This window comes from Schistocerca cancellata, chromosome 3, assembly GCF_023864275.1.
Source record: "Schistocerca cancellata isolate TAMUIC-IGC-003103 chromosome 3, iqSchCanc2.1, whole genome shotgun sequence".
In the NCBI taxonomy this organism is placed as follows: domain Eukaryota; kingdom Metazoa; phylum Arthropoda; class Insecta; order Orthoptera; family Acrididae; genus Schistocerca; species Schistocerca cancellata.
In genome coordinates, this window is record NC_064628.1 from 854,312,352 (window position 1) to 854,333,599 (window position 21,248).

Sequence of the window (21,248 nt, forward strand, 5' to 3'; positions counted from 1 at the left end):
TAGCTGAAATAGGCCTATAGTTCAAATAAAAGGATAATACTCATAGTGGCATAACTGGTTAAGAAATTTATTATGTCCTTGAAAGACATTTATCACGCAGCATGGCCAGAGGATTACATTATTTCCTCGTGTAAATTTGTTTTCTGCATCACGTAACCTCTTTCCATTTAGAAATTACAAGCTGCATCCAAGGTGGCGGCTTCCAAAGTAGCCGTCATGTTGGTAACATAGTCTCGCATGTTTTTCACCTCTCCCACCTAATTGTACCTGTATTTTAACATTTTACATTCGCTATTACCATCTGAAAGTTATTGCAGAACTGAATTTATCCTCTCCTGTCCCTATTACACAGCTCAAATTTTGCTTTAACCCTGTCATCTATTTCTTCCCTACTACAGCGCCCCAATCACCTCCGATTATTGGATTTCCATCTCACTTAACGTGCTGAATTACAGAGTCAATATCCCCATAAACGTAATCTGTCTCTTCATCTTTTACCTGTGACAGCCGTTCGGTGGCCAAGCGGTTCTAGGCGCTACAGCCTGGAACCGTGCGACCGCTATGGTCGCAGGTTCGAATCCTGCCTCGGGCATGGATGTGTGTGATGTCCTTAGGTTAGGACCTTAGAAGTTAAGTCCCATAGTGCTCAGAGCCATTTGAACCATTTTTTACCTGTGACATCGGCCTGGAAGCCCGAACAGTGGTTGTTGGCGTTCGTTTGCTGTCGATTCTGATGAGAATAATGTTATTACTGAAGCTTTCACTGTAACTCACTCTGCCCTACCTCCCTATTGATCAGAGATCCTACTCCCGTTGTACCACTTTCTGCTGCTATTGATATTACGCTCGTAATTCCTATGTTCTTTTCATTTACTTCACGGGCTTCCATTACATCTAGGTGGAATTTCTACTTTCACTTTCAGATTTTGTAGTTTCCCTGCAACATTCAAACTTCTGGCGTTCCGCATTCTGACTCGCATGATCCTCTTTCGTTAGTTATTCAGTCTTTTTATCGCGTAATCACTTAACCACCACTCCCCCCCCCCCCATTCCTTTGCCAGCCCTCTCCCGGAGATCTAATGCGGAACTAATTCGTAATCTGGAATGCTTTACCAATGGAGAAATCACGGGAACTTTTCAGCTACAGGCCACATGTCCTGTGGATACACATTGAGCGTCATTAATGTAGTGGTCTCCATTGCCTTCTGCACCCGCATGCCGTTCATCATCGCTGATTCTTCCATCTTTTAGGACAGTTTCCCATCCCATATGCAAGAGGGTAGCCCAAACTCCGGCCATCTCCTCCGCCCTTTTTGACAAGGCCGTTGGCAGGATGAGGGCCACTCTATACACCGAAGGTCTTCGGTCGCCACTGCTGAAGATTTCTGTTCAGAACCTGGAGCAGAGATCGAGTCCTGGACCTACTGCATTCCGAGAAGCGGTTATAAACTCCACCCTTCATTGCGGTATACCTCTGTACGGGTTGGAATGTGATAGGGAGCTCTACGTTTGTGGTTTCCACTCTGTCTTGATTCTGACCCATTCTGAACGTTTTTCCAAAAATACTCCAAATATTTCGAAAACAAAATTAATTTGTAAAAAAAAACGCTATATATGGAAGTGGAAAGAAATTTTATAGCGCTAGTGCTGCTGCAAAAGTTAGGAGCGAAAGAGGGCAGTTTTCGACGCGAGGGCATGAGAATTTAGTCTCGCCGAAAGTCGTCATGGCATCATAAACTGGAAGAGCTGGGACTGAGACACAGCTAACATCAAGATTGCCCTGAGGACATTTTGAAGGACCGCTCCTGTTCTTCGTGTACGCAAACTGTCTTTCGGCTAGGGTAGGAAGTAATGTGACACTCTTTGCTAATCCCAGTGACGTGTCGGCATTGAGTAACTTTAGTGGTGGGCCCTATTTGGTGCGATGAATGGCAGCTTGCTATAATTTTGATCACGTGCAAGCTAGTCGGGCTGTGTGGGTGAAACCTTTCTGTAATGTTCGAAAATAGTAGTAGCGGCATGCTGCTCAACCCGTGGGAAGAATAGAGTAATGCCACCACCAGATTACCCAGGAACTTTGCTCAGTGAAAGATGAGTCAAAACAAGTAAACACGTGTCTCGGATTTGTTCGTAGATAATCTACCGTTTCTGAAAAAACGGCCAAATTTTCGCCGTACTTTTGAGGCGCTTTATGTGGCTTTTACCGCGCGTTATCCGCAGAGAAAGAAGTGGCTCCGTGCTGCCGCCCATCGTATCCGGTCAGAGGGCTGGCTGCCCTCTGTAATAAAAAATAAACTAAGTGAAGTATTCAACGATGACCATTAAAGGGTGTCATGTGACGTCCGATCAAATGATGAGAACAAAATGAACGAGGGAGAGACACACACACACAGAGAGAGAGAGAGAGAGAGAGAGAGAGAGAGAGAGAGGAAATAAATAAATAACTTCCATATGTCGCCAACCATGTGTCTACAATATGCAGTCAAAAAGAAAAAAAGTGGTTAGCGTCGTGGCTTCTTAAGCTTGCTACCAGAGTTCCAAAGACGATTATTACTTTTATTCTTTGAACTTCATTTTTAAGCCCATGTCTGCAGAAGATGGGCACGAACGTTTTCCAGTGTATATTGACATAAAGTTGTCCTTATTCGTCTCCTAATTGTATGTCGGATGAGTGAAATTAAAAAAAAAAGAATGAGAAAATTATCTCGTTTAATGTATCTTGATTTATAATCAATTACAAACGGCAGTTTCCAGGAAAGTAATCCGTTATGGATGGTTTGCCGCGAAATTATTGCCAAAGCACGAATTCTTCAGCAATGTTGACGACGTTTCTTTTCCGCGTGAGATTCATACGAAGAAATGTCGCTGTGGCAAGCTTGCCTTCGAGCGATGCTCTTGATGCGTTTCGAATCGATATCATCCAAGGGAATGCAACCTCAAGAATAAACATATGAATAAAATGTAAGAATTAATATACGAGGGTTGCTCCAAAAGAAATGCACACTATTTTTTTAAAAATCCATCTTTTATTCTACATGTTTGAAAGTTTTACAGTGTGTAGATACATCCTCTGGGAGCAATATTTTCATTTTTCCACGTAACTTCCAACCCTCTCAACTGCCTTACGCCATCTTGGAACCAGCGCCTGTATACCCGCATGGTAAAATTCTGGACCAACTTGTTGGAGCCAATGTTTGGCACAAGGGAGTCATCATCTTCAAACCTTGTTCCACGAAGAGAGTCTTCCAAAGAGATGATAGTCACATGGAGTCAGGTCAGGACTGTAAGGCGGGTGTTTCAGCGTTGTCCATCCGAGTTTTGTGATCGCTTCCATGGTTTTTTGACTGACATGTGGCCGTACACTGTCGTGCAACAGCAAAACATCCTGCTTTTGTCGATGTGATCGAACACGACTCAGTCGAGGTTGAAGTTTCTTCAGTGTCGACACATATGCATCAGAACTTATGGTGGTTCCACTTGGCATGATGTCCACAAGCAAGAGTCCTTCGGAATCGAAAAACACCGTAGCCATAACTTTTCCAGCAGAAGGTGTGGTTTTGAATCTTTTTTTTCTTGGGTGAATTTGCATGATGCCACTTCATTGATTGCCTCTTCGTCTCTGGTGACAAATGATGGAGCCACGTTTCATCGCCTGTCACAATTCCTCCAAGAAATTCATCTCCACTATTCTCGTACTGTTCCAAAAGTCCGCTGTAGACCGTTTTTCTTGTTTCTTTGTGAGCCACTGTCAACATCCTGGGAACCCACCTGGCACAAAACTTTTTTAACGTCAACACTTTCAGTATTCTGCAAACACTTCTTTCCCCTATCCCAACGTAGCGTGACAATTCGTTCACTGTGATGCGTCTGTCAGCACTCACTAATTCGTTAACTCTCTGCACATTGTCTGGAGTGTGTGCAGTGCGAGGCCTGCCACTGCGAAGACAATCCTCAATATTGCTGTGCCCGCTTTCATCACGTAACCTGTCTACCCACCAACTAACTGTACCACGATCGACAGCAGCATCTCCATACACCTTTTTCAACCTCTTGTGGATGTTTCCCACTGTCTCGTTTTCACAGCACAGGAATTCTATGACAGCACGTTACTTCTGACGAACGTCAAGTGTAGCAGCCATTTTGAAGACATGCTGTGATGTCGCCACTCACGGGAACTGTATTTTTACAAAAATAGTGTGCATTTCTTTTGGAGTGACCCTCGTAAGAATTCAGATGAGAATGAAATAACAGAATATGAGAACTGAAAAAGATTGTAGCCCCTCAACAAGCCATATACACATATATTACATAATAAATATATGACACTTATTGTGAAATCGAGTTGTAATTTTACAATTAATGTAACGCCCTCGTATCCCCTACTTTGATTTGAACCATTCGTGTAGTAACCTTTTACGGACATAACAGATAAACGAAAAAAATAAAAATAAAATAAATAAAATTAATAATCGGGTTTTGAATATGGCGTGCAAAATTAATGAGCTGCGATGAGAACCACTGCACCACTACTTCGTCTGCAGATCTCGTGAAGCAAAACACACATAAATTGACTAAAAAAAATACCTCGAAAATTAGACCACCGTGTTTTCAGAAGCGGTCGAGTATCTATGGATAACCCGAGACACGTGTTAGCATATTTTGATTCCTCTTTCGCTCACGAAAGTTCCTTAAAAAAAAAACCGACGTGGAGCCCTTGCACGCCCACACCGGCATGATGGCCAACTCAATAGGTCTACTGCCATCTCTGCATGAGGGTTAGTTTTCACTAAACTGAGGTGTCGCAAGATGTGGGTACTGCGATGTTTGCGTACGTCTGGTTAAGGTTAACCATTAATACGCGCTCATCTGGAGATAGATTGGGTCGAATTCGAACGAAGGGTAGCGATTTGAAGGGCAGAGGAAAAAAAGTGCCAAGGCAAGAGCCAAGGGAAAAAAACCTCTGCGATAGGTAGGTCGGGTGGTAAGAGCAGTAGCGGATGTCTTGCTGCCTGCGATAGGTCGTGCAAGGGTAGGCTCTATTAGTAATGGGTATCATGCGTGTCGGTACCTTTGACGTTGTGCGGTAGTGTTGCTCGGCGGCTACCACTGGGTGGCGGTGTTGAGCTCTCGGTCAGCGTCAGCAACCTGCAACAGTTAGATTTATCTTCGTTTTTGCATCCGATAGGTCGTATATCGGCTGCACAGTGTAGGGTGATGTTGGCGAATTGTTTGTGCGTCAGGGGGCGAGCTCGTCGGTGTCCCTGCTGTGGCCTGTTGGTCGGCTCTAATAGCAGCTGGCAATTACCAGTCAGTGTTGCTGATATGCAGGGGCTTGTCGACGTTTGTCGTTTGTTAGTGTATGTTACTTCAGCATAGGTGGTTATGATCTAGCTAGTAGTGTCTTTGGCCGCTTGTGATAGTAGTTTCCCAGAGTGAGGATGAAAGGATTGGTCGAGTGTCTCGAGTTGCTGCATAGTCGTGTGGCGTGTTTTTTGAAAGTTCCTGGGATGATGGTGGCATTTGCAGTTTTCCCCTTGTGAGTCACTAAAATACACTGCCGGGAAAATGCAATTGCCTCAACGACAGTGTTCAGTGACACAGGCGTATATGTGCATACTGAGAGACTGCAACGTTAGCGATTCATTTGTATCGGTCATCGGCGATCAGATGGCACTCAGGAGCCCTGTATGCGCACCCTCTGTTTTGACTCTGCAGGCGGTAACTGAACTGCGTTTAGAAGTGAATAGTGTTGGCATCATTCACTGTAGGCTACAACCATGTCCCGCCAACTAGTAGGTAGCACTATTGAAGAGCTTCAGCCATTTGAACGGGGTCGGATTAGGGGCTGCGTGAACTCTGTAGACGTAGGGAGAGATTGCTGCACAGTGTATCGGAGGTGCGTCGCAGTTTCCAGTAGTGGTCTGTGGAACATTCCCACACCTGTAGACCGTGTCAAGATCGACGCATTGTGCGAGAGGCTGTGGCCGACCGAACATTATCCAGGGACGAAATCTGGGGAGATGTTGCACCTGCCATGCCATCAGGGAGCACAGCGGAACCGTCTGCTTGCCGCATCACTAAGAACACGTGTGAATCTGGTAGGTCTAGCACTGCACCACGTCACCAATCATGTCTGGCGATCTGTTATCTCCAGCGATGAGAGTAGGTTCTGTCGGTTTGCGGTTGCGTGGCGCAATCCTGGTGGGCTGCCTACTCCAGAGCACCCACGACACACAGGTCCCAAACGGGGTTTCATGGCTGACGGAGGGCGGGGGGGGGGGGGGGGGGCGGAGGCGGAGGAGGTGCATCTGTTACTACTCGCTGTCACATCCGGTGTTTATACTGGATTAAGTGACCAGTACCCGCTACATTGCACAGGCTGTTATCCATGTACTACTGCCATTTCTTAGACAGGCAGGTGATGTGCTTTTTGAGCTGGACAATGCACTCCCACAATACGGCTGTTGCGGCGGAACAGGTTCTTCGTGGCGTACAATAACTGCCCTGTCAGCAAGATCACCAGAACTCTCGCCAATTCAACACGTCTGTGACATGATGAAGCGGGAACTTACTCGCACTCCAGGGACTGCGAGACCTACCGCCGAAATGCGACAAAAGGAGCAAAATGCTTGAGCCAGTCTGTCGCTGGACGCCATTCCGCACCTTAATGATCGTTTGCATGCGAGGATACAAGCTTGCGTTTGCCGTCGGAAGGTAGTAAAGTCTGTAATGAAGCGACTATTTGGGCACCCTTTACTGTGCCATCTACTACCTGTCACCTAACTTGTCAATAAATTGACCTTGTCCTTGAGGGTGTTGGATCTCTATCCTGGCATTTATCCAGGCTTGTTGTTGTTGTTGTGGTCTTCAGTCCTGAGACTGGTTTGATGCAGCGCTCCATGCTACTCTATCCTGTGCAAGCTTCTTCATCTACCAGTACTTACTGCAACCTACATCCTTCTGAATCTGCTTAGTGTATTCATCTCTTGGTCTCCCTCTACGATTTTTTCCCTCCATGCTGCCCTCCACGCTAAATTTGTGATCCCTTGATGCCTCAGAACATGTCCTACCAACCGGTTCCTTCTTCTTGTCAAGTTGTGCCACAAATTCCTCTTCTGCCGGGATGGTTCCTTTGAAAGGGCACGGCCGATTTCCTTCCCAATCCTTCCCTAATCCGAGCTTTCGCTCCGTCTCTAATGACCTCGTTGTCGACGGGACGTTAAACACTAACCACCACCACTATCACAAAACTCCTCGTCTCCCCAATTCTGTTAGATACCTCCTCATTAGTTATGTGATCTACCCATCTAATCTTCAGCATTCTTCTGTAGCACCACATTTCGAAAGCTTCTATTCTCTTCTTGTCCAAACTATTGAACGTCCATGTTTCACTTCCATCTTCCATACAGGGCTACACTCCATACAAATACTTTCAGAAACGACTTCCTGACACTTAAATCTACACTCAATGTTAACAAATTTCTCTTCTTCAGAAACGCTTTCCTTGCCATTGCCAGTCTACATTTTATATCTTCTCTACTTCGACCATCATCAGTTATTTTGCTCCCCAAATAGCAAAACTCCTTTACTACTTTAAGTGTCTCATTTCCTAATCGAATTCCCTCAGCATCACCCGACTTAATTCGACTACATTCCATTATACTCGTTTTGCTTTTGTTGATGTTCATCTTATAACCTCCTTTCAAGATACTGTCCATTCCGTGCAACTGCTCTTCCAAGTCCTTTGGTGTCTCTGACAGAATTACAATGTCATCGGCAAACCTCAAAGTTTTTATTTCTTCTCCGTGGATTTTAGTACCTACTCAGAATTTTTCTTTTGTTTCCTTTACTGCTTGCTCAATATACAGATTGAATAACATCGAGGATAGGCTACAACCCTGTCTCTGTCCCTTCCCAACCACTGCTTTCCTTTCGTGCCCATCGACTCTTATAACTGCCATCTGTTTTCTGTACAAATTGTAAATAGCCTTTCGCTCCCTGAATTTTACCCCTGCCACCTTTAGAATTTGAAAGAGCGTATTCCAGTCAACATTGTCAAAAGCTTTCTCTAAGTCTACAAATGCTAGAAACGTAGTTTTGTCTTTCCTTAATCTTTCTTCTAAGATAAGTCGTAGGGTCGGTATTGCCTCACGTGTTCCAACGTTTCTACGGAATCCAAACTGATCTTCCCTTAGGTCGGCTTCTATCAGTTTTTCCATTCGTCTGTAAAGAATTCGCGTTAGTATTTTGCAGCGGTGACTTATTAAACTGATAGATCGGTAACTTTCACATCTGCCAACACCTGCTTTCTTTGGGATTGGAATTATTATATTCTTCTTGAAGTCTGAGAGTATTTCGTCTGTCTCATACATCTCGCTCAGCAGATGGTAGAGTTTTGTCAGTGCTGGCTCTCCCAAGGCCGTCAGTAGATCTAATGGAATGTTGCCTACTCCCGGGGCCTTATTTCGACTCAGGTCTTTCAGTGCTCTGTCAAACTCTTCACGCAGTATCGTATCTCCCATTGCATCTTCATCTACATCCTCTTCCATTTCCATAATACTGTCCACAAGTACATCGCCCTTGTATAGACCCTCTATATACTCCTTCCACCTTTCTGCTTTCCCTTCTTTGCTTAAAACTGGGTTTCCATCTGAGCTCTTGATATTCATACAAGTGGTTGCGAAACGACACGGAATGAAACAGGCAAGTAAGGTCGGTGTAGGGAAGATAGAAGTTCGCCCGCGGTTTACTGGGAGAATTCTCGGTAACTGTAGTGTACCAATAGAGGAGAGCGCGAACGGAACGCTATTCCGACCCACTCTTGAGTACTGCTCGAGTGTTTGGGATCCGCACCAGGCCATGCCACAGGAAGACATCGAGTTAGTTCGACAGTTAGATGTTCCACGGGCTATCTGAATGATTCTCCTATCGAAATGATGTGTAACCAGTCAGTTTACAGTATGTGTATGCATGATTACTGTTAACATTAATGAACGCACAGTTATTTTACCCTATTCACGCAACTGAACTTATTTTATTTTTTTCTGGTTACTAGTTTTTAAATAGAAATTCGTCGAGGTAGTAGAAACAGTTGTCCACGAGAAATGATTTTAAATGGGATTTAAACCTTGTTTCGCTACCTGTCAGACATTTTGTGTAATTGCGAAAATGATGAAAAATTTTTATTGCTGCTTGTTGAATTCGTCTCTGAGCCCTCCAGTATTGTTTGCACTTCATAACATGAAAAGTCTAATATCTTATGACTATAATATCAGTGAGTCACCATTGGAACCTGGCAACTCATACAAATACCTGGGTGAAAAACTTTGCAGGGGCATGAAATGAAATGATCACATGGTTTCGGTCGTGGGTAAAGTACACTACTGGCCATTAAAATTGCTAAACCAAGAAGAAATGCAGATGATAAACAGGTATTCATTAGACAAATATATTATACTAGAACTGACATGTGATGACATTTTCACACAATTTGGGTGCATAGATCCCGAGAAATCAGTACCCAGAAAAACCACCTCAGGTCGTAATAACGGCCTTGGTACGCCTGGGCATTGAGTCAAACAGAGCTTGGATGGAGTATTCGGGTACAGCTGGCCATGCAGCTTCAACACGATACCACAGTTCATCAAGAGTAGTGACTGGCGTATTGTGACGAGCCAGTTGTTCGGGCACCATTGACCAGACGTTTTCAGTTGCTGAGAGATGTGGAGAAAGTGCTGGCCAGGGCAGCAGTCGAACATTTTCTGTATCCAGAAAGGTCCGTACAGGACCTGCAACATGGGATCGCGCATTATACTGCTGAATGTAGGGTTTCGCAGGGATTGAATCAAGGGTAGAGCCACGGGTCGTAACACATCTGTAAGGTAACGTCCACTGCCGTCAATGCGAACAAGAGGTGACCGAGACGTGTAACCAATGGCACCCCATACCGTCACGTCGTGTGATACGCCAGTATGGCGATGACGGATACACGCTTCAAATGTGCGTTCACCGCGATGTCACCAAATACGGATGCGACCATCATGATGCTGTAAACAGATCCTGGATTCACCTGAAACAATGACGTTCTGCAATTCGTGCACCCAGGTTCGCGGTTGAGTACACCAACACAGGCGCTCCTGTCTGTGATGCAGCGTCAAGGGCAACCGCAGTCATGGTCTCCGAGCTGATAGTCCATGCTGCTGCAAACGCCGTCGAACTGGTCGTGCAGATGGTTGTTGTCTTGCAAACGTCCCCATCTGTTGACTCAGGGATCGAGACGTGGCTGCATGATCCCTTAAAGCCATGCCTGTCATCTCGACTGCTAGTGGTACGAGGCCGTTGGGATCTTGCACGGCGTTCCGTGTTATCCTCTTGAACCCACCGATTCCATATTCTGCTAACAGTCATTGGATCTCGACCAATGCGATCAGCAATGTCGCGATACGATAAACCGCAATCGCAATAAGCTACAAACTTACCTTTATCAAAATCGGTGATGGTACCGATTTCTCCTCCTTACGCGAGGCATCGCAACAACGTTTCATCAGGCAACGCCGGGCAACTGCTGTTTGTGTATAAGAAATCGGTTGTAAACTTATGTCAGCACGTGTAGGTGTCGCCATCGGCGACACCCTTGTGTGAATGGTGTGAAAAGCTAATCATTTGCATATCACAGCATCTTCTTCCAGACGGTTAAATTTCGCGTCCTTAGCACGTCATCTTCGTGGTGTAGCAATTTTAATGGGCAGTAGTATATAAGGAATAGGTGTGGGTCCAAAATTCAAACCTGTGGGACTCCCTTTGTAAATTTACCCCAGTCACTAAAATTTTCTACGCTTCCTAAATTGTCTGAATTATTCAGGACAAACTTTTGCATTGAGATCGTCAAGTATGAATCAAATAGCCTGTGTGAAAAGCCACCGGTTCCATGTTGTTGTTGTGGTCTTCAGTCCTGAGACTAGTTTGATGCAGCTCTCCATGCTACTCTATACTGAGCAAGCTTCTTCATCTCCCAGTACCTACTGCAACCTACATCCTTCTGAATCTGCTTAGTGTATTCATCTCTTGGTCTCACTCTTCAATTTTTACCCTCCACGCTGCCCTCCAATACTAAATTGGTGATCCCTCGATATCTCAAAAAATGGTTCAAATGGCTCTGAGCACTATGGTACTTAACATCTATGGTCATCAGTCCCCTAGAACTTAGAACTACTTAAACCTAACTAACCTAAGGACATCACACAACACCCAGCCATCACGAGGCAGAGAAAATCCCTGACCCCGCCGGGAATCGAACCCGGGAACCCGGGCGTGGGAAGCGAGAACGCTACCGCACGACCACGAGATGCGGGCTCGATATCTCAGAACATGTCCCACTAACCGATCCCTTCTTCCTGTCAAGTTGTGCCACAAGCTCCTGTTCTCGCCAATTCTATTCAATACCTCCTCATTAGTTATGTGATCTACCCATCTAATCTTAAGCATTCTTCCGTAGCACCACATTTCGAAATCTTCTATTCTCTTCTTGTCTAAGCTATTTATCGTCCACGTTTCACTTCCATACATGGCTACACCCCATACAAATACATTCAGAAACGACTTCCTGACATTTATATCTATACTCGATGTCAACAAATTTTTCTTCTTCAGAAACGCTTTCCTAGCCATTGCCAGTCTACATTTTATATCCTCTCTACTTCGACCATCGTCAGTTATTTTGCTCCCCAAATAGCAAAACTCCTTAACTACGTAAGTGTCTCATTTCCTAATCTAATTCCCTCAGCATCACCCGACTTAATTCGACTACATTCCATTATCCTCGTTTTGCTTTTGTTGATGTTCATCTTTCACCCTCCCTTCAAGACACTGTCCATTTCGTTCAACTGCTCTTCCAAGTCCTTTGGTGTCTCTGACTGAATTACATAGTCATCGGCGAACCTCAAAGTTTTTATTTCTTCTCCGTGGATTTTAGTACCTACTCAGAATTTTTCTTTTGTTTCCTTTACTGCTTGCTCAATATACAGATTGAATAACATCGGGGATAGGCTACAACCCTGTCTCTCTCCCTTCCCAACCACTGCTTCCCTTTCGTGCCCATCGACTCTTATAACTGCCATCTGTTTTCTGTACAAAATGTAAATAGCCTTTCGCTCCTTCTATTTTACCCCTGCCACCTTTAGAATTTGAAAGAAAGTATTCCAGTCAACATTGTCAAAAGCTTTCTCTAAGTCTACAAATGCTAGAAACGTAGGTTTGTCTTTCCTTAATCTTTCTTCTAAGATAAGTCGTAGGGTCAGTATTGCCTCAAGTGTTCCAACGTTTCTGTGGAATCCAAACTGATCTTCCCTGAGGTCGGCTTCTATCAGTTTTTCCATTCGTCTGTAAAGAATTCGCGTTAGTATTTTGCAGCGGTGACTTATTAAACTGATAGATCGGTAATTTTCACATCTGCCAACACCTGCTTTCTTTGGGATTGGAATTATTATATTCTTCTTGAAGTCTGAGGGTATTTCGCCTGTCTCATACATCTTGCTCAGCAGATGGTAGAGTTTTGTCAGTGCTGGCTCTCCCAAGGCCGTCAGTAGATCTAATGGAATGTTGTCTACTCCGGGGGCCTTGTTTCGACTCAGGTCTTTCAGTGCTCTGTCAAACTCTTCACGCAGTATCCTATCTCCCATTTCATCTTCATCTATATCCTCTTCCATTTCCATAATATTGTCTTCCAGTACATCGCCCTTGTATAGACCCTCTATATACTCCTTCCACCTTTCTGCTTTCCCTTCTTTGCTTAGAACTGGGTTTCCATCTGAGCTCTTGATATTCATGCAAGTGGTTCTCCTTTCTCCAAAGGTCTCTTTAATATTCCTGTAGTCAGTATCTATCTTACCCCTAGTGAGATAAGCCTCTACATCCTTACATTTGTCCTCTAGCCATCCCTGCTTAGCCATTTTGTACTTCCTGTCGATCTAATTTTTGAGTTTATATTCCTTTTTGCCTGCTTCATTTACTGCATTTTTATTTTTTCTCCTTTCATCAATTAAATTTAATATTTCCTCTGTTACCCAAGGGTTTCTACTAGGCCTCATCTTTTTACCTATTTGATCCTCTGCTGCCTTCACTATTTCATCCCTCAAAGCTACCCATTCTTCTTCTACTGTATTTCTTTCCCCCATTCCTGCCAATTGTTCCCTTATGCTCTCCCTGAAACTCTGTACAACCTCTGGTTCTTTCAGTTTATCCAGGTCCCATCTCCTTAAATTCCCACCTTTTTGCAGTTTCTTCAGTTTCAATCTACAGTTCATAACCAATAGATTGTGGTCAGAGTCCACATCTGCCCCTTGAAAAGTCTTACAATTTAAAACCTGGTTCCTAAATCTCTGTCTTACCATTATATAATCTATCTGATATCTTCTAGTATCTCCAGGGTTCTTCCATGTATACAACCTTCTTTCATGATTCTTGAACCAAGTGTTAGCTATGATTAAGTTATCGTCGCTAGGCAATGAAAACCTCGTAACTCCATCGGAAAATGAAATCCACGTAACTCCATTACCAAATGTAGACAATTATGCCACATAGTCTGTTGAAACCTTCCTTCTTCGAGTTGTACGGTGTCGCCATCTAGCGGCAATGATGAAAAACTCACATCTCCAGCGATATGTAGTTTGTGCTGTAAACTTCGCAACTCCGGTAATCACCATTGTGAGTGTGCAGGGCGAACGCATGCTCCGAGATTCGTTCTTCCACAAAACTCTACTTAGAACCTAACTGGCAGAGTAAATCAGAACTACATAGGGAATATATAGAATTTTGCAAAAAAAGAGGACAAATCCCAGCTATTTACAAACAGTACTGCGAGGTATTCGATGAAAATAGTCTTAACTAATTTTCTCCTAAAAAGGACCAATGCGATCTTTGTTATTCTCACCAGACAGGCAATCTCTTAGACAATGGATACTCTTTGTATATGGCCCGAAAAACTGAGGCAAGGGAAGCCGAAAATAGTGATAAATTAGGACCAGCAAGTGTGTTTACTATGGACCTTCAAGCACATTTGCTTTCTCCCACACTAAAAGCATCTGCACTGTACTATAAAAGCAAACTAAAGGTCCACAAATTAACCATCTATGATTTAAAAAGCAACGATGGTTATTGTTACCTTTGGTACGAGAGTGAAGGTGGACTAACGGCTTCGGAATTTGTCAGTATACTGGTGTATTTTATAGAAACGTACGTCCAAAATGATTCAGAAGCTATTTTCTATAGCGACGGATGCACGTACGAGAATCGAAACTCAGTCATGAGTAATGCACTGGTTCATTTCGCCAATCAGAAAGGTATTACAATAGTGCAAAAATTTCTGGAGAAAGGTCACACTCAAATGGAGTGTGATTCTATAAAAAGGAAATTAAAAAACAGACACATTTTTACTCCTGCTGGCTATGTAGAAGTTTGTATTACCACAAGACAAGGTCCTACACCTTATGTTGTCAATTATTTGGACCAAACGTTTTTCAAGTCCTATGATAAAGTCTCGTTGTATTCGTCTGTTCGGCCAAGATACAAAATTGGGGATCCAACAGTGAGTGATATCCGGTGTCTTAAGTATGATCCCTCCGGAAAAATGGAATATAAATTGAAATTCAGCGCTACATGGGAACCACTTCGAAGAAGGATGTCAAACGTACCCAACTCATGTACAGTGCCCCTTCTCTACAGTTCACCACTAAAGATCAGTGCAGAAAAGTTAACGCATCTGCAACAACTAAAGGATCCTAAGGATGTGCATTCATTTTATGACACAATGCCTCACATTTGTAATGAGAGAACATGTCCATGCCTAAAAAAATGCAGCCGAAAATAAACTTGTTTACAGCCACCTATGACTGTGATTGTGATAGTAGCAGTAATAGTAACAATAATAACTGTTAATAAGCTGCACAAATGTTTACAGTAATAAAAGTTTAATTAAAGCTAACAACATTGTTTGTATGTTTTTTAAGCACTGTAATTTATTAACATCCAGATTCCAATATTTTAGATAATGTGATATTACTCATTTCACTTTGTATCTGTAACAATGTATCCTTACAGATGTTTCATAATTCCCAAATAATGCAAAGTTTAAGTAAGTATATTTTTAAAACAAATTAAACATTCATTCATTTCATTTCTTAACCATGCATTCGTTACATGCCCCTTATCTCCATCACTACCAAAAAAATAACTGTGAAAACCTTGTAACTACAAAAACCGGTAAACAATTTGAAGTGCATAATAAAGTCTTATGTACCAATGACCGGATCCATATTGTGTAGCAGAAACCACTACATTTGACTAATCAGGTACCCATGTGATACTATAATTAGTTTTTTGTTTCTCCTGTAAAATTTGACAAATTTGAGTTACGAAGTTTTCATTGCATAGCGACGTTATGCTCTGCGCAAAATTCTACCAGGCGGCTTCCTCTTTCATTTCTTGGCCCCAATCCATATTCACCTACTATGTTTCCTTCTCTCCCTTTTCCTACTCTCGAATTCCAGTCACCCACCACTATTAAATTTTCGTCTCCCTTCACTACCTGAATAATTTCTTTTATCTCATCATACATTTCATCAGTTTCTTCGTCATCTGCAGAGCTAGTTGGCATATAAACTTGTATTACTGTAGTATGTGTGGGCTTCGTGTCTATCTTGGCCACAATAATGCGTTCACTATGCTGTTTGTAGTAACTTACCCGTACTCCTATTTTTTTATTCATTATTAAACCTACTCCTGCATTACCCCTATTTGATTTTTTATTTATAATCCTGTATTCACCTGACCAAAAGTCCTGTTCCTCCCGCCACCTAACTTCACTAATTCCCCTTATATCTAACTTTAACCTATCCACTTCCCTTTTAAAATTTTCTAGCCTACCTGCCCGATTAAGGGATCTGACATTCCACGCTCCGATCCGTAGAACGCCAGTTTTCTTTCTCCTGATAACGACGTCCTCTTGAGTAGTCCCCACCCGGAGATCCGAATGGGGGACTATTTTACCTCCGCAATATTTTTACCCAAGAGGACGCCATCATCATTTAAGCATACAGTAAAGCTGCATGCCCTCGGAAAAATTACGGCCGTAGTTTCCCCTTGCTTTGAGCCGTTCGCAGTACCAGAACAGCAAGGCCATTTTCGTTAGTGTTACAAGGCCAGATCAATCAGTCATCCAGACTGTTGCCCCTGCAACTACTGAAAAGGCTGCTGCCCCTCTTCAGGAACCACACGTTTGTCTGGCCTCTCAACAGATACCCTTCAGTTGTGGTTGCACCTACGGTATGGCTATGCGTATCGTTGAGGCACGCAAGCCTCCCCACCAATGGCAAGGTCCATGGTTCATGGGGGTTTCCATAGCACTTGACTTTTTCCGAGAGGCCTTGGAGAGATCACCAAAAAAAAATCAGAATCATTACTTAAGGCTTGTACTCTTTGACGAGTGAATATATAATCAGCATTCACAGTCGAGCAACTTTCCTGGAATCTAAACTGCGATAGGCTAAGTAAACTGTAGACGACTCTTGAGTACGTTACTTTTTCGAATATTTTGGAAAAAAGGTGTCAGTAATTCAGGCGGCATGCTTCGAGATTTGTTACCGGTAGCTTGGATCAGTAAGCTTATGTGTCTAAACTGCTCTGTGAACTTAAATGAAAATTCTTGGAGGAAAGAAATTTTTTTTAGCGAAACGTTAGTGAGGAAGATTATAGAAACAGCCTGCAAAACTATTCTACCGCATTCAACGATCATCTCGCGTAAGAACCCTAAGGACAAAAAACGATAGATTAAGACTCATGGAGAAGTTTACAGGCAATAATTTTTCTCTGACTAAATTTGTGAATGGAAGCAGTAAGTGAATGACTAGCAGTGGTAAAATCATCCTCCACCTCACGAAGTGTGTACACAGATAAAGAGGACCGGGCGTAGATTAAGGACTTATCGGGCTCAGACACAGATGGCATGCCGGTGAAAAGTTCGTCTTTCTGTTGTTCGTAGAGTCTAGCAAAAATTTCTAAAAACACATTTGTGATCGGAAAGAGTTTGTCAAGGGCTAGCAGGGGGGGTAGGCATGTGCCCATTTCGATGTTTTCTGTTATTCGGTGAGTCGATAAGGACAGCAGCTGCAATGGGAATCACAGTCTGCTCTCGCTGCCGTCTTCGCAACGTTGATGTCGTCGAGAACTACGCTTCCAAGGGTTGATTGCGTTGACCTTAGCGAAGCATGTAGACATGTTTATTCCGCTACCAGCTGGTAGCGGCAAGGGGTGTTTGCAGTGGGCGCGCAAACACGCCCATTGGACGGTCGATAAGCGAGGGCTTTACTCTCCACCGATGAGTCACCGTTTTGTTTGCGTGTTTGTTGCACACACTCTTTGATTTCGCTAATATAGCCAGAAGCCGTATCTGTGCTTTAAGCGTAAGCGAAATGGTGCCTTCATATATACCAGCATACATACTTTGCACACCACTGTACAGTGCGTGGCGGAGGGTTCATCGTATCAGTATGACTGATTTCCCTTCGCGTATTGAGCGAGAGAAAAATTACTAACCATAGTACTCCGTGCGTGCCTTATCTCTTTTATCTTATTCTCGTAATCCTTGAACGTGGATTCTTCTTTCGTGAGACCATGGTATACGTGGTTACCGTATAATTACACAAGATGTTTCAAATCCGTGTATGGCATTATTCGATATGTGTATTTATTTTACGACACGCGTGTCGTTTTGTTGGTTTAAATTGTGGTCAGTCGTCTGAAATCAAACATATATAAAAGTTTTGAATTGAAAACACTGTGCCGCGCGGGATTAGCCGAGCGGTCTGGGGCACTGCAGTCATGGACTGTGCGGCTGATCCCGGCGGAGGTTCGAGTCCTCCCTCGGGCATGGGTGTGTGTGTTTGCCATTAGGATAATTTAGGTTGTGTGTAAGCTTAGGGACTGATGATCTTAGCAGTTAAGTCCCATAAGATTTCACATACATTTGAACATTTTTTGAAAACACTGTAATTAATACGGAAGCGTGATATACGATGCTTGAAGCAGAACTGCCACATAGTTGTTATTGAAAACCGGCTCTCTAAACTGATCCAACAGGGTATGAACAAATACAAAGACGGCTCTGTTCCAGAGATTGTTATTTAAGTTCGATGATAATCTTCGCTACACGTTGTGTGGGCTGCCTCAGCCTGTTTGATCCTGCTAGCGCGTCCCTCATTCTCTCGCCGTTAGCACCATCACACACAGCTGTCTATCTGTTGTTTCACCGGGTGTTCACAAACCGTATTGCTCCACCTCACGCATTCATTTAAAATATTTTCAAAGTAGATGATAATTTTACTGTCTAGATATTTATTTGCTAGTTTAGTTCGTGAAGCGCCGCTTATTAAACAATGTCGTAAAATTTCGTCACATTTTACAAATTACCTTTAGATTTCTTGTTAAGTTTGTTAAGAGTTTTCCTGCTTGGAGTGCTGTTCTTGCAGATTTCTGCCCATCATAATCTTCTGGTAGCCACAGTATGACAATTAACAGGTATATAGAGTGGAAGGACGTGAACGGGAAGCAATAACTGGGAAGGCAGTAAGTCAAGGTTTGTCGCCTGTCCCGCATGTTATTCAGTGTCTACAAAGAGTAAGAAACAAAAGAAACCGAGGAGCAGTTCGGGAAATGAATAACAACTCAAGTAGAGTAAACAAAACTTCAAAATTTGCCGATGATGCTGTAATTCTGTCAAGGACGGCAATCGACGTAGAAGATCGTTTGAACGGATTGGATAGTGTTTTCAAAACAGGTACGGGCTGAAGACTAACAAAAGTAAATATAGTTTAACTGAAGGAGGTGATACTGATATAAGTACACTACTGACCATTGAAATTACTAAACTAAGAAGAAACGCACAAGATAAACGGGTATTCATTGGACAAATATATTATACTAGAACTGACACGTGATTACATTTTCACGCATTTAGGTGCCTAGATCCTCAGAAATCAGTACCCAGAACAACCACCTCTGGCCGTAATAACGGCATTGATCGCCTGGGCATTGAGTCAAACAGAGCTTGGATGGCGGGTACAGGTACGGCTGCCCATGCAGTTTCAACACGATACCACAGTTCATCAAGAGTAGTGACTGGCGTATTGTGACGAGCCAGTTGCTCGGCCACCATTGACCAGACGTTTTCAGTTGGTGAGAGACCTGGAGAATGTGCTGGCCAGGGCAGCAGTCGAACATTTTCTGTATCCAGAAAGGCCTGTACAGGACCTGCAACATGCGGTAGTGCATTATCCTGCTGAAATGTAGGGTTTCGCAGGGACCGAATGAAGCGTAGAGCCACGGGTCATAACACATTTGAAATGTAACGTCCACTGTTCAAAGTGCCGTCAATTCGAACATGAGGTGACCGAGACGATAACCAATGGCTCCACATACCATCACGCCGGGTGATACATCAGTATGACGATGACGAATACACGCTTCCAATGTGGGTTCACTGCGATGTCGCCAAACACGGATGCGACCATCATGATGCTGTAAACAGAACCTGGATTCATCTGAAAAAATGACGTTTTGCCATTCGTGCACCCAGGTTCGTCGTTGAGTACACCATCGCAGGCGCTCCTGCTGTGATGCAGCGTCAAGGGTAACCGCAGCCATGGTCTCCGAGCTGATAGTCCATCCTGCTGCAAACGTCGTCGAACTGTTGGTGCAGATGGTTGTTATCTTGCAAACGTCCCCACCTGTTGACTCAGGGATCGAGGCGTGTCTGCACGATCCGTTACAGCCATGCGGATAAGATGCCTGTCATCTCGACTGCTAGTGATACGAGGTCATTGGGATCCAGCACGGGGTTCCGTATTATCCTCCTGAACCCACCGATTCCATATTCTGCTAACAGTCATTGGATCTCGACCAATGCGAGCAGCAATGCCGCGGTACGATAAACCGCAATCGCGATAGGCTACAATCCGACCTTTATCAAAGTCGGAAACGTGATGGTACCCATTTCTCCTCCTTACACGAGGCTTCACAACAACGTTTCACCAGGCAACGCCGGTCAACTCCTGTTTTTGTTTGAGAAATCGGTTGGAAACTTTCCTCATGTCAGTGCGTTGTAGGTGTCGCCACCTGATCCAACCTTGTGTGAATGCTCTGAAAAGTTCATCATTTCCATATCACAGCATATTCTTCCTGTCCGTTAAATTTCGCGTCTGTAGCCCGTCATCTTCGTGGTGTAGCAATTTTAATGGCCAGTAGTGTAAATAAGGAAATGAGATACTATAAGTTGTAGATGAGTTTTTCTGTTTGGGTAGAAATATGATTGATGGTGTCAGAAATACAGAGACTGCGAACAAGAAAATATTTTCATAATAAGAGAAATATATTAGCAGTTAATGTACATTTAAATGTTAATAAACCTTTGCTAAATGTGTTTGCCTGGAGTGAGGCCTTACATGGAACTGAAAGATGAACGATAAGAAGTGTGTACGTCGCCAAGCCAGTAGGTTGCGCTGTTGTACTTGTGATTGCATTTTGTAAAAACTAACTGAGTTCGAACTTGTGCAAAATGTTGGTGCTGGTATTGTTGGTGCTTCCGTAACGAACGTATCCGAAGCGTTCGGTGTTTCAAGAGGCACCGTATCGAAGATTTGTGCCGCGTACGAGGGAAAGCGGGAAAACATCATCCGCAAAGTCACTACGCGGACGAAACTGTGTGTTGAGTGATCATGACGGACAGTCATTAAAGAGGACTGTGACGATAAACACGAGGACGACCACTAAAAAAGTCACTGCAGTACTGAACGTCGCATTCGCCAACCCTGTAAGCACCAAAACGACACGAAGGGAGCTCAATAACCTTGAAATTGCAGGGAGAGCCGAAACTCTGAAACCACTCATCAGTTATGCAAAACTACTTGCCGAAGACATTAGACCTGGACTGTGTAACAAAGGAAGAAAGACATTTGACTGCAGGAATGTCATTTCACACTGTTTCCAACTTCTGGACCAGTTTACGTCCCAAGAGTGAAACATGGCGCGGGTTCGGTGATGATTTGGGCAGCCACATCGTGGTATCCCAGGTTCCCCATGGTTAGGCTGTAAAGTCGCATTAGAGAGAGGTCGCATTGGAGAGAAGGGTGTGTGATATTATGATACAATGTTTGTACCCCATTGGGAATGACAGGCAGGACCCTTGTTCACACAGCTCGCAT